A 14777-nucleotide genomic window follows, 5' to 3' on the forward strand; every position below is an offset into this window, starting at 1 on the left:
GCTACGCGATCCAGTTTGCCAGACGGCAGCCCAAGTTCAGTGGCTTCCTCTCCATCTCAGTGCGAGGCGAGGAATCCTCAGTCCTTCGGGCGGAGGTCGCCACCCTTGTGCCGAAGGGAGCGATAGAACCCGTCCCCTTAGCCAAGTCACACAAGGGCTTTTACAGCCCTTATTTTATCATATGGCCTGGATCTGCATGCCTTGAACAGAGCCTTACACAGGCTTCCGTTCAAGATGTTGACGCAGAAGTGCATCCTGACGTATGTACGACATCAAGATTGGTTTGCGGCCATCGACCTGAAGGACGTGTACTTTCACGTATCGATCACACAGACACAGACCCTTTCTTCGGTTTGCCTTCGAGGGATGAGCATACCAGTAAAGGTCCTCCCTTTCGGTCTGTCCCTGTCTCCTTGCATCTTTACCAAAGTCACAGAGGTGGCCCTGGCCCCACTAAGGGAGAAGGGCATTCACATCCTCAATTATCTTGACAACTGGCTGATCCTAGCTCACTCATGAGATCTATTGTGTGTGCACCTCGACCAACTGGCGCTTCAGGTCAACTGGGAAAAGAGCAAGCTCTCCCCTGTGCAGAGCATCTCTTTTCTCAGTATGGAGTTGGTCTCGGTCACCCTGATAGCACGCCTTACAAACGAGCTTGCGTAGTCGGTGCTGGCCTGCCTGAGAACCTTCAGGCAGCAGGTAGCAGTCCCGATGAAACAATTTCAGAGGCTCCTGGGCGATATGGCATCCTCGGCAGTGGTACTTTGTTTTACTTTGTTGAAGAGTGGTATTCATTGCTAGACTTGTGCTGTTTGTTTACTGTCTTGAAGTCTTGAACTCGCGTCGCTTATACGTAGGTTGGTGTGTGCTATATTGTTTTGACTTGTCCCAGGTTATTCACTGCTAGATTTAGCATTGGTTGTCCAGTGTGTGTAAAACCATCATGGTTTTTAGTGTTTATAAACACAGCGCTTCACTTGTTTTAGGGTATTATTTATTGCTAAAGTGCAGCATAATTTATTTGCGGTGCACGGAAGTCGCACTTGTCACCTCGCGCAACCCTTAGTTTCTGTTGACCACATGACTAGCTTTGTTATGCTAAGTAGCATTAAGGCATGTCCAGCGCCAGGTAAGATATTTAAACCGTTGGATCCATAGTCATCCAGGATAAGCAATCTATCTACAGGAGTCTGCAGTTGCGTGTAAGTGTGTTTATTTCATTGTTTTACTTTGTTGAAGAGTGGTATTCATTGCTAGACTTGTGCTGTTTGTTTATTGTCTATTGTGCTAAGTAGCATTAAGGCATGTCTTGCTTTTGCATTGAACTGCTCATTATCATCGCGTATATATTTGACTTGAATGCTGACGCGGAAGCGGCAGCGGAAGTGGTAGCCCTCGTGTAAAGCCCTCCTCATGTGAAGATCTACTTGTGTAAAGACCAGTGAGTCTACCTGTGCGAGTTCACTGAGCAAGGACACGACAAGGTGCCACTCAACATAGTACTTAAGTATCTTGTTATTGTATCTCTTATTATTTTCCTTCTATATACTAACATGTCTACTTCACGAATAACACATGCCTTCAAGGCATCAAGCACATCCCTGTTATCTGTTACAGACCATTTACACGATATCGATGCAAGACCAAACGCAACCCACACAACCTACGGCCACTTTGCACTTCAGCATCTGCTCCGCCCTCTTTCTCAGTGGGACTCTGGAACTGCCAGTCAGCTGTGAACAAAGCTGACTTCATTCCAGCCTTTGCCATGCAGTCCACCCTCAGCATCCTGGCACTGACAGCAACATGGATACGTCCAGAGGATACAGCAACACCTGCTGCTCTCTCCAACAACTTCTCCTTCTCTCACACCCCTCGACACACCGGTAGGGGCGGGGGAACAGGTTTGCTCATTCATAACAACTGGACTTTTTCAACACACTCTTCACTATGTAACAATACTAGTTTTGAATTCCATGCTATTACTACAATACAACACACAAAAATACATGTTGTTGTCATCTATTGCCCTCCAGGTCAGCTGACAAACTTTCTTGAGGAGTTGGATGTCCTGCTGTCCTCCTTGCCGGAGGATGGTAAGTCACTTGTGGTTCTTGGTGATTTCAACATACACCAAGACAAGCCCCAGGCTACTGAATTGAATACTCTCCTGGCCTCATTTGACTTGGAAAAACTACACACCACAGCAACTCACAGATCGGGAAACCAGCTGGACCTCATCTTTACACGTAACTGTACCAACTCAAGTATTCTTGTTACTCCTTTACATGTCTCTGATCACTACTTTGTTCAATTCAACATGACCCTTCCATCTACATTAAAACAGACTCCACCATTGGTTTCCTTTCGCCGTAACCTCCGTTCCCTCTCACCCTCTCGCCTTTCCACTGCTGTCTCTACCTCTCTTCCTACACAAAATGTATTTACCACGCTTAATGTAAACACTGCCACAGACACACTAATCTCTACTTTAACAACCTGTCTAGACAACATCTGTCCTATCTCCTCTAGGCTAGCACATGCTACACCACCCAGCCCCTGGCTGTCTGACGTCCTTCGTGAACATCGGACTGACCTCAGAGCAGCTGAGAGGAGATGGCGGAAATCTAAAGATCCAGCAGATCTAGGTAAATATCAGTCCCTGCTTGCAACTGCAAAAACCTCCTATTACCAGAACAAGATCAACTGCACCACAGACACTCGCAGCTTGTTTAGAACATTCAACACACTTCTCTGCCCTCCCCCTCCACCGCCTGACACATCACTGACAGCAGATGTCTTTGCCACATTTTTTTACTAATAAGGTTACAACCATCAGCAATACATTCTCAGCACCACACCTTGTCAAAATCCTGTCTCCTGTATGCAACTCTTCTGTCTCTATGTTCTCTCCTCTGACTGACACTGAGGTCTCTAAACTCCTCCTCTCCAACCACCACACCACCTGCTCCCTTGACCCCATTCCTTCTCACCTTCTCCAGGCCATTTCTCCATCCATCCTACCTGCACTCACACACATAATTAACACATCTCTACTTACAGGCACTTTTCCCACTAAATTTAAGCAGGCTCGAGTAACCCCGCTGCTGAAGAAACCCGCACTTAATCCCACACAAACAGAACACTACAGACCAGTCTCTCTCATCCCATTCATGGCAAAAACACTTGAAAGGGCAGTTTTCAATCAAATCTCTGCCTGTCTCTCATCAGTCCTGATTCTGCTGGACCTTTCTGCAGCCTTTGACACAATTAACCATCAGATCTTACTCTCTACCCTCTCCTCGCTGGGCATCACAGAAACTGTGCTTGACTGGTTTAATTCCTATCTCTCAGGTAGGTCCTTCAAGGTAGCCTGGAGATGTGAGGTATCCAAGCCACATCAGCTACTTACTGGGGTACCACAGGAATCAGTGCTTTGGCCTCTTCTCTTCTCTATATTCACAACATCACTGGGACCCATCATTCAGGCACATGGTTTCTCTTACCACTGCTACGCTGATGACATGCAACTCTACTTGTCTTTCCACCCCAATGACACCACAGTGACTGCTCGAATTTCTGCCTGCCTGGCGGACATCTTGGCCTGGATGAAGGAGCACCACCTGCAACTCAACCCAGCCAAGACTGAACTCCTTGTCTTTCCAGCCAACCCTGCTGTTGAACACAACATCACCGTGCAGCTGGGTGCAACTACAGTAACGCCTTCCAAATCGGTCAGAAATCTAGGAGTAACCATCGACAACAGACTAAATTTCACAGACCACATCTCAAAGACCGCAAGATCATGTAGATTTACACTCTACAATATCAGGAAGATAAGACCCTTCCTCTCTGAACATGCCACACAACTGCTTGTCCAGTCACTTGTCATAACTAAACTGGACTACTGTAGCACTCTCATTGCAGGCCTCCCTGCATGTGCAATTTGACCCCTCCAAATGATCCAGAATGCAGCAGCACGTCTGGTCTTTAACGAACCAAAGAGAGCACGTTACACCACTCCTTGTCTCTCTCCACTGGCTGCCGGTTGATGCACGTATCAAATTCAAGGCTCTGATGCTGGCATACAGAACAGTCACTGGGTCTGCTCCAGCATACCTAAAATCATTTATGCAGAGCTATGCGCCCACTAGAAGCCTGCGGTCGGCTAAGGAACGTCACCTTGTTGTACCAACACAAAGAGTCACCAAAACACTTTCCCGGACTTTCAGCTTCATCATACCACATTGATGGAACGACCTTCCCAACTCCATCCGTGAAGCTGACTCACTCTCTGTCTTCAAAAAATGACTAAAAACATGTCTTTTCCATGAGCACTTAACCAGTCATAAAATAAATAAATAAATAAAAATTCTGTTGCACTTTATTCTGTTTTGAATACTATTATGATGCTAGTGATACTTTGTAATACAGCACTTTTCACACCACTGTCTCCTAAGATGATTCACTTATGTTTTCCTCTTTTGTAAGTCGCTTTGGATAAAAGCGTCTGCCAAATAAATAAATGTAAATGTAAATGTACTTCCCCTCAGGATGATGCATATGAGACCGCTCCAGCACTGGCTACAGACTTGAGTCCTGAGGTGGACATGGCGCCACGGCACCCAGCACATGACTATTATGCCACAGTGCCACCAAACTTTCAGCCCTTGGTCAGACCTGGTGTTTCTATGGGCAGGGGTTCCCTTAGAGCAGGTCTCGAGGTGTGTCGTGGTCACGGCGGATGCCTCAAATTCGGACTGGGGTGCTGTGTGCAACGGGCAGGCGGTATCGGGGGTCTGGACAGGGCCCCGCCAGCAATGGCACATCAATTGCCTAGAGTTGCTGGCAGTATCACTGGTCCTGCGGAGGCTTCGGACATTGATTCAGGACAAGCACATGTTGGTCCGGATGGACAACACAGCGACTGTGGCGTACATAAACTGCCAGGGTGGCGTACTCTCACGTCACATGTCGCAAGTACATGTTTCCCCCAGTGAGCCTCATTGCACAGACGTTGTGCGGAGTCAGGGAGGACAGGCAACAAGTCCTGATGGTTGTGCTGTACTGGCCCAACCAGACTTAGTTTTCAGACCTGATGCTCCTGGCAGTAGCCCCTCCCTGGTGCATTCCCCTGAGGCAGGACCTTCTCACTCAGGGGCAGGGCATGCTCCGGCACTCACGGCCAGACCTCTGGAATCTCCACGTCTGGCTCCTGGATGGGATGCGGAGGACCTAGCAGGCCTTACGCCAGCGGTGGTAGACATGATCACTCAGGCCAGAGCTCCCTCCACGAGGCGGATGTACGCTCTGAAGTGGCGTCTCTTTGCAAATTGGTGTTCTTCCCACGGGGAAGATCCACGGAGATGCGCAGTCAGGTCTGTGTTTTCCTTCCTACAGGAGGGGCTGGAGAGACGGCTGTCTCCCTCCACCCTGAAGGTGTACGTGGCTGCTATAGCAGCATATCACAATACACTGGATGGGAGACCCTCTCGGCAGCACGACCTGATCACCAAGTTCCTCAAAGGCACGAGGAGATTGAATCCCCCTAGACCACACCTGATTCTCTCTTGAGATCTCTCTGTGGTCCTACCTGCTTTACAGAGAGCCCCCTTTGAGCCCCTGGAGCAGGCCGAGCTCAGCACTTTGTCGCTGAAGATGACCCTCTTGGTGGCGTTCATCTGGTAGGATGTGGTCTCCATTGTGCTCTCCCTCCTGGAGAGGTGGGAGCTACCCAGCGCTATTCTAGCAGGTGCTCGGTGGGAAATTGCTTAATACAAAAATCAGGAAAGGCCAACGCTTGTAGCTTCCTTGGGTAAGTGCCTCCTCCCACCCTTATTGGGACCAGGGAGATGCCTTACCTAACTCGCTGGAAGGTCAGGAGGTGGTCGAGCACTCGCTGCGAGGCACACAGCAGCCTGCCCATGTCCGCTTCTCCGTACCTCGCAACACGGTTCAGCGCCTGCAGCATTTTGTATAGGAACCCCTAGTGTCACTACATCGACACAACCTCAAGTGAGTGACAGACAGGGAACATCTTGGTTACTGATGTAACCTCTGTTCCCTGATGGAGGGAATGAGACGTTGTGTCCCTCCTGCCGCGGCGCTGAACCGACCGCTAACATGGCCGGGACTCTCGCTCAGCTCCTCAGCACAACCCTGAATGAGTGGTGCACGCCATCTCCTTTTATACCCGTATGACCGGGGCGGAGAGTGGCATGCAAATTCCACTCGCCAATTTTCATTGGCCTTTTCTGAATAAAGCAAAGGTGATTGGGGCTCTCAAGAGCGAACCCCTAGTGTCACTACATCGACACAACATCTCGTTCCCTCCATCAGGGAACAGAGGTTACATCAGTGACCAAGATGTTTTGTGTGTGATGTTTTGGGCACTCGGGTTTCGTTTTGCCCCAGACTCTGTATTTTGGCAATGGGGCGGTCATAAATTTGAAGGATAAACACATAAAAAATTGGGTTCTGACCGGTATTATGATTGGCAAGCAAATTATTTTAAGGGGATGGAGGTCGGATGGAGCACCCTCATTTTCGCAGTGGTGTGCTGAGATGGGGAGGGTGGATGCTTACGAGGAGGGGACAAGCAGAAGGCTGGGGGTTCGGAATTTATTTGATAGGAAATAGGGCAATTACTTAGTGTTTTGGGGGGACTCTCGGGGAGGGGCTGTGGAGAGAGTAGTTTAGTTTTAATTATATATGATTATTATATTTCTTTTTGTGTGTGTGTGTGTGTGTGTGTGTATTCTTATTGTGACCACAGGGGTGTTCGTTGGGGGTCAGTGTGGAGTTGGTGATTGGGGAGGAGGGGTAATAGTGGGGGTTTAATATTGATTTAATGTATTTGTTGTTTTTTTTCTTTGTAATATGTCTATGAATCAATAAAAAATGTTAACTGAAAAAAAATATATCAATGAGTATCATGAGGGAGACTGACATCTGTAATATTACTCATCTTTTACTTCACATAGATTTGACCTGTTTAAGATTGTTGCAGAAAGTGATGAGTGCAGGAATTGTATTATTAAAATAATTGTGTTTTTTTTTCTTTACTGATAAAGCCAATGAAATATCATCTCTCTATCATTACTCATTAAACAACCAAACAAAAACAACGGTTGATCATTTGTGCTGCTTTTATGGAAACACCACAAACTCTCTCTCTCTCTCTCTCTCTCTCTCTCTCTCTCTCTCTGTCTCTCTCTCTGGAATTATGGAATTATTATTTATTGCTGAAATAACTGTGTTACTTGTGAAAACAAATCTGTTTTGCCCATCTATTTGTCATTTGATGGAAAGCCACATTACAACTGCACAGCAATATGAAATTCAGAACACTGGTTGATCTATGTGGGGTATTCAATGACCAATTCTTAAATATCGAGTCCATTCAGTCTTCAATATTTGGTAAGACTCCAATGCTGTCTGTCTCTCTGTCTCTCTCTCCAAACATCTGTGATAATTTATCACTTCTTTCAGCTCAACTGACAAACTATTTGCAGGAAAATGAGTTTTTCCGCTACAGATTTGTCCTCTGGGAATGAAAAGGGGAGCAGTTGTGTTTTTATCCTCTCTCTCTCTCTCTCTCTCTCTCTCTCACACACACACACACACAAGAGCTGAAGAACTAGAGTATGTCTCACATAGAGCCATATATCCTCTCTCTCTCTCCCTCACTCTGCCTCACACACACACAATGTAAAATGAGTGCTTATGTGGGGGGGTGGGGGTTTAAGATAAATGAGGTAAATTAATAGAGTCACTGAAGGAAAAGATTCAAGCCTTCAATGCAATTCACTGGAGACATGCTCAATGTCTCTCTCTCTCTCTCTCTCTCTCTCTCATTCTCTCTCTCTCATATCAGATCTGTACATGTGCAACTGTTGTGTTTTACTGATGTCATTATGTATTTTAAAGCATTTCCTTGAGGTTTAAAGTTTATTAAACAAGTTAAACATGTTTGTCTTGTTGTGTATTTATTCAGAGATTACTAATAAAGATTTTTCTTAATAATGTGATGAACGGTAATGACTGGTGACATGCCAGTGTTTGAGGCTAAAACCCAAATGTGCCAGAATGCTCTGCTCACATCAGTCCTTATAAAACATTTGTAAAACATTGATGTGACATTGTTGAGCAGGTCTGAATGCGGGTTTATATAATCACAGGGCTTAAGCAAGGTCAGCGAATCCAATTTTCTCTCTTGCCCTCAACAACAACATACTGACACGTGTTTGATGGAGAGTTACGGGACTGTAAAGGCCTAATTGCGCTGAATTTACACAAGAGTGTTTGTGAAGCTCCGTGGATTTCTCCACAGGGTTTCCTGCAGTAAATCTCCTGTGACGGAGGAAGAACTCCCTTCTTGTATCTTAATGACTCTGAATACATCGATGGCTAATTGGAATATAAAGCGCAGCTCTGTTTTACTGCATATAGAAGTGACTGAAGCTGAAAGATCGAGAGAGCATTTGATGGCTGTTTTACACTGTTTACACTCCAGACCAATCTATAGACTGTCTATCTCACTAAAGTGGAGATTATCAGCAGCCAAAATAAATGAAAATGAAAAGGAAGAAGAATTTGTTTTGAGCACTTTAAGATAAAGTTCAGGGTGTTATTAATGGTGTTTGCTTGAGCTCGAAACCCATCTTATTTCAGGCATCTTCATCTTTTATTAATTTTCTTTGATCAGTTAGAGTGCAAACACATTTGATGTCCATCAGTTACTATATTATTTACAGTTTTTGTACTTTTATGTTTAATTGAATCTATGTAAAGAAAGGTTTTGCTTTACTGAAGAACTAACTGACTGTAGTTACAGTAGAAGTGACTTCAATGATCCCCACATGAACCGTTTCACTTACAGCTTCAGCTTTATATAGAGGTCCTCAATAACAAAATAGCTCTGCTCTCTAATCCATTAGTTACTTCTATCAGTTTTTCTATTATTGTCTGGATTTAGGTGCTCTTACAGAACTTATTTTTAATAAATATTAGATAATACATAAATATGCATTATATATTTGGGGGTCCAAGAAGCAAAGACTTTCAGAAAACTCAGAATGAAGGATACAATACTTACAAAGTAATTAGAGTACTTAGTAATAAAATTACTTTGCCAAATTTGAAGGAACAGATCTTTCAGGGGCAATTACGGTAATTTTCTCCACTTTTCCAAACGGCTTGGACCCCAATAATTGCTGCTCATAGCTATATTTTAAAATATATGTTTAATTCGTCTGCTGGGTCAATCCTCAGCATTGCTGATAGTTTATCCTTCTTTAAATATAATAAATCATTGAGGGAAGAAATAAATGTGATATTTGATCCCAACTATTGCAATTGTGTTTGAATCAAGATGACATTGCACTACAAGCGTATAGATAGGACAAACCAAAACAGAAACATATAAACTATGAGTACAAATGTACCACCAAAAATAGTTTTCTGTGATGATCAAAAATGACCCACACAGATCATAATACTTACCACTTTATCAGTCATGATTTGAATCAATTCAAATTTCTTTGCAAATGCACATCTGAACTGTACACAAACAAATAACTGCATCAAACTGATTTTAGTTACCATAGCGACACCTCTATTGCTGACATGCCCCTCATCCTGAGCGACTCTACAAACGTCCCGCTGTCTCTTTGAGACACAGAGATGGACTGATTGGATTTAAGACATACTGTATGGACCGATCTAATGCAATCTGAGAGTTTACAAGTAAAACTGTTCCTGGATGTGCCATAATGTATACTGAAAGAGCATCACAACCCCTCTAAAGTCACCTGAACACCTCGAACCCTCTCTTTAAACAACACCATGAGTCAAATATTCTTTGCCGTGCGACGGGTACTGCTCAGTTCTCTCTGTTGCTAATGGCTGGTTAATGCCTTGCATTATTGTGGCACGTACAATGGCCAGCAAGCTGGAGTTTTGTCCTGGGCTTCTCTAAGACAGTTATTAGACCCCCAAACTTTAGGGGCGAGCGATCAATAAAGGAAGGAGCAGGTCTAGGAAACGGGGGTGATCAGAACAGGGTCTGGGGTCAGAGGGCACGGGCTGGGGTGGAAACAGGAGGCAGAGGGTGAACAATGCTGAGGGCCGGACTGGGGTGTAGGGGGCCCGCTGAGCACAAAAACCAGGAAGATGAGGATGAGCAGAGAATAGAGGGAGGTGAAAACAGATGGTTCAAGAAGAGAAAAAGACAGAAAGACAGAGGAGGACAAGTCACCAGCAGGAGACAATCTGTGTCCACTGTAAAGAAAAGCTACAGTTAATTGTTTTCACTTTGAAAAATAAAACCATTGCAAATGAGAGAGGTTCGGGTCACAGATTGAATACACATAGAGGATATTTATTGGAAGATGCAGATTGCTGAGTTTACAGGAGGATGTTTTTAGAAAGCTGATGGAATAATGAAGGCTCTCGTGATTATTACGATCTAATAAATGACCAGCTCAAGAGCACCTTCACATCTATAAAACCACAAACTCATTCGTCACGAGCCGCAAAATGTAGACACGTTTTTGATTTTTTGTCTTCTTTTGAAACCCAAATATGAAATCCAAAAGTAATTTTAAAAAGTTGCAGTCATTGTAGGCAGTCTTTATAGTTTCCATGCGGTGAAATCAAGACACTTCGACTGATGCTTTAGTTGCTGTTTTGATGCATGTTCAAAAAAACAGTAGTTAATGATTATTTTCTGCGTCCAGTGTGAGTTTTTTTTTTCTGATTAACTCTAAATAAAAATGCTCTTTTACTTACTATGTTTGAATAAAAAGCTGAATTAAAAAGGTTGTCCTACACCTGCATGCCCCTCATCAAATGAGGTAAAGTGCATCAACAGTGTCGAGATGACATCAGGACAACAGCAGCATTGTGTCCGCTCGTCTGATCGTTCTGGACTTGAAGATGCAACAACATGAACCTTTGACCTGTGATTTCCACACGGACACACCCGAACCGCAGTACTTTATCTTGATCGAAGAATGAGATCGCCTTGTTGATTGAGCAGCGCTTTCGGACATTTTGAGATTTTCATGAGAAATAAATAAATACAATTTTTGTATTGGCTATACCTTCAATAAGTGAAAGTGGGTTATGCAAATTGTTTAAACTGTCAATACCTATAGCCTATAATACCAATCTTTTTGACATTTCCATTTATCAAATCCATTTATCTTCCAAATCGTTTGTTGATCTCGCAGTAAACCAAAAACTGACCTTGCCAAGGTTTCAAGTTATCTTTTAACAGGTATCACAAAAGGTCACTTATCTGTCCATTACAAATAAATCCAATAAATCATAAAGAGGGTCACGGCGGAATGAATTTCTTCAGCGGGATAAAGAACTGAAGTGAAACCCGTAATGCAGTATTGTTTTGTGTTTAAAAAGTGACTTAGTTTAATTTTGGATCTGCCAACTCAATTCTCAAAGTGAGATATGTATAATAGTCTGCGTTTACTCCATTAAAGAAATAGCCTAACGTTATATATAGATCGATATTAATTTAGCACACGCATTTTTGACATTATTAAACCTCCGATAATTATCGCACAGGTTTAATCCCTTGTTAAACTTTCGGTAACCTCTGTTTCTCTGCCCTCTCCTCGGACGTTTGTTCTTCTTTCGCTCTTTTTGCACTCAGGATTGCGCTGTGATTCACTGGCCGGTTGAACTCGCTATATTTACACTAAGCGTCGGGTCAACGCATGAATACGAGTGAATGAAAGAGGAATAACGAGATAAGAATATCTGGATTATTGCCTCGTCTGCTGTCTTTTAAGCACTCGAATGTGGTTTAATGATCGGCCAGCGGTAAGTCACTAAAGCTACAGGAATATATTCAGGCCGATGGCAGCACGAAACAACATTCATACACGTCATTTGATGAAAGTTTGCTGTCGATCAAAATGTGCTGATAATATTTGCTCCATTCTGCACCGCCACGCGCATATGGCAAAAGCCCAAACACTGGGGGGTCATAAATGAGTCATTCCGCTTGTTCTGTTTGTTTTAAAGCTTTAAGGACAACATAACCCGTTGAAGATGAATCCAGTCACCCTGCTGAGAGTTAGTTTATTCATGGGGTGCAGGTCCCAAAAGTGTCAAAATAGCCCAAAAAAAGTCAGCAAGAGGACTTCTGATCTTTACGCTCAAAAGTTACTTTGATTGTTGTAACCTAATGTATTCAAGTTGATTTAGTCCAATAAAATGATATTTTTGACTTGAATAAAAACCAATACAAATCTTATTCTTATTAAAATGTTATAAAATATAAAAAATAATTGTAAAAAAAAAAAAAAAAAACCTTCGCGACAATTTACAGCGTCGTTTTATTCAACAGAAAGTTCAGGTAAACCGGTATAGTGTGCTGCTAACCATCATGTGAGACACCAGGTATTTGTTGTGATATAATAACAGATTACAGCCAATCAAAAGTCCAATTGTGTGTGAAAGATGAGCGCGTTCATATCGCCGCAGGAGGCGCGTCACATCTCACATCTATAATCACTGAAAACAAGCCCGATCCTTCACTCATATTTCCGTAAACGCTGACGGATCGCTCGGAGTTGTGTTGTGTTCTGGAAGCGGCTGAAACCTCAGAATCATTCATCCATACGGTTTGGTCTGGTGCCCCCCGCAGACAACGTCACCCCTCACGAACCTCCCCAAAACCCGTCCTCCAATGACCGAAGCGCGTCCTGAGCCGGTGCAATAAAACCTCCGTCGGGCCCGTGAGCTGCTCTTACCGAGAAACGGATCCATCTGACCGGCAAACCGCACAGAATATGCCCCATCACGACTGACACTGTGGCGCTGGATAAAAGCCGTCGGATATTTCCGAGCGTTTCTGCTCCAGCAGGTAAAACAAACACTTCACATGCACTGTTAGAATGATATTTACCTGTGACCGCAACTTCTTCAGACAATAACTGTGCCTCATAATCTACAATATTACACGTAACGTATAGTAAAAGAAGTGAAATATCTGATCTTCACGTTAATAACTCTTCGACTTAATAAGTATCGGAGATGAGAGAATGACAGGATGTTGTAAACAGTCCATAATAAATATTCAATCATACATATAATAATAATAGCCGTCACTGTCAGGTTCACCATAAAATGTCCTTTTGCAGGCAATAAAAGTGTCCACGCAGGAATATTTTCACGCAAGACCTCATATGGACTAAAACACAGCAAATTAAGTGCGAGTGGACACTTGGACATTTAACCAGGACATCAGGTGACCGAGACTGAGAAATGTCCAACACAACTGGGCGAGGTAAAAAATAACAAATAAAAACTAGTCCTTTGGAAATCTGTACCCGTATCTGAAGATGATAGGAAATGTCAGATGAAAATGTGTCGCAAACAGGCCTACTATTATACATTTATCGGCTATTTAACATTCTTCAAACTGAAATCAATTCATCTGATCAAACCAAAACGAGAATGACTTTGTTTAGGTGGAATTGGAGACAAGCCTTTATTTGTATTTTTACAGAGCTACAGTTCATTTAATGTAGTAGCCTACATAAACTGACATTAAATGTAAACGTGCCAAACTTTTTTTATTTATGTTTACAAGCCTTTACAAACAGCTGTATATATATATATATATATATATGTGGGATTTTTAAGGGAAGTTATGTGTCAAAAACTATCGAAGAAAACTTTCCAGTGGCGCGTGTCTAAATAAATTCATGTTATTTCAAAGGAATATAACAGAATGCAATCTAGGACAGGACTATAAACTATTGTAGGATAACAGATGTTTAATGACATTTGTTTTCTAAAAAGAACAAACAAGTTTGGAAATTCTTAACAAAAACAAAAAATGAAGTGACATTTTATTTGGAAAAATAGGTTACTCCAGCTCACTGCATGCTACAGTACGAGTGCAAAAGAATGAGACTAGGAATCTTGAAAGGAATATTGGATGGAAAGATGTTTAATGGAACAGATATTGACTTTTAGTTTAGATGTGTGTGTTTTTATCAAGAAGACGCGCGTAACGGAATAACAAACCATCCGTTCCAGAAACCAAACCGTTCAAAACACGTGCATGTAACTCATATAGTGCAGATTTCTTTTGTCATTTTAAGAAGATGTTTGTACGACGATGCCTTTTATCGATAACTCATTTTCCAAATAATTTACGGCTGTTGCAGCCCCGAGGCATCGATCCAGAGTTTATCTTTCCCTATGAAAGATCTTATGCTAACATGGACAGAATTAATAATGTTTATAATAGAAAATTTTCAGGCGATATGAAGGAGTTGCATCACATGCTAGTGTAGCCAATTAAATATATTTTTAATTGCGTTATTATATTTGACATATTATAGAGTACGCCTGTAGAAAAGGTTTTCTCATGGTTTTACCTTTTTTCCATAAAAAAAAAATAAAAAATAAAATAAAGAATGTAATAATAGGCTATAATTAAACTTCAATCATTTCTATATTTTTACGTTCATCAAAAAACCATTTGGCCTAAATTTGAGGAATTTCTCCTGTATTGATCACTGTAATATTAAATAATTCGTTGTACCCTAAAAAAAAAAAAAAAAAAAAAACATCAAGTGTCCATAATGCTAGAATAAAATAGATTATTTGACATTTGGAGCATAACAAGTGAAAATGTCTTTTGTAGAATTGAAATTAAATAGTTTACAATCATGTTTTTTTTTTTTAAATTTAGCGATGCGCTATTCAGGACTTGATCGAACATATGCCGCTAA

Source organism: Myxocyprinus asiaticus, chromosome 3 (assembly GCF_019703515.2).
Source record: "Myxocyprinus asiaticus isolate MX2 ecotype Aquarium Trade chromosome 3, UBuf_Myxa_2, whole genome shotgun sequence".
Classification (NCBI taxonomy): Eukaryota; Metazoa; Chordata; class Actinopteri; order Cypriniformes; family Catostomidae; genus Myxocyprinus; species Myxocyprinus asiaticus.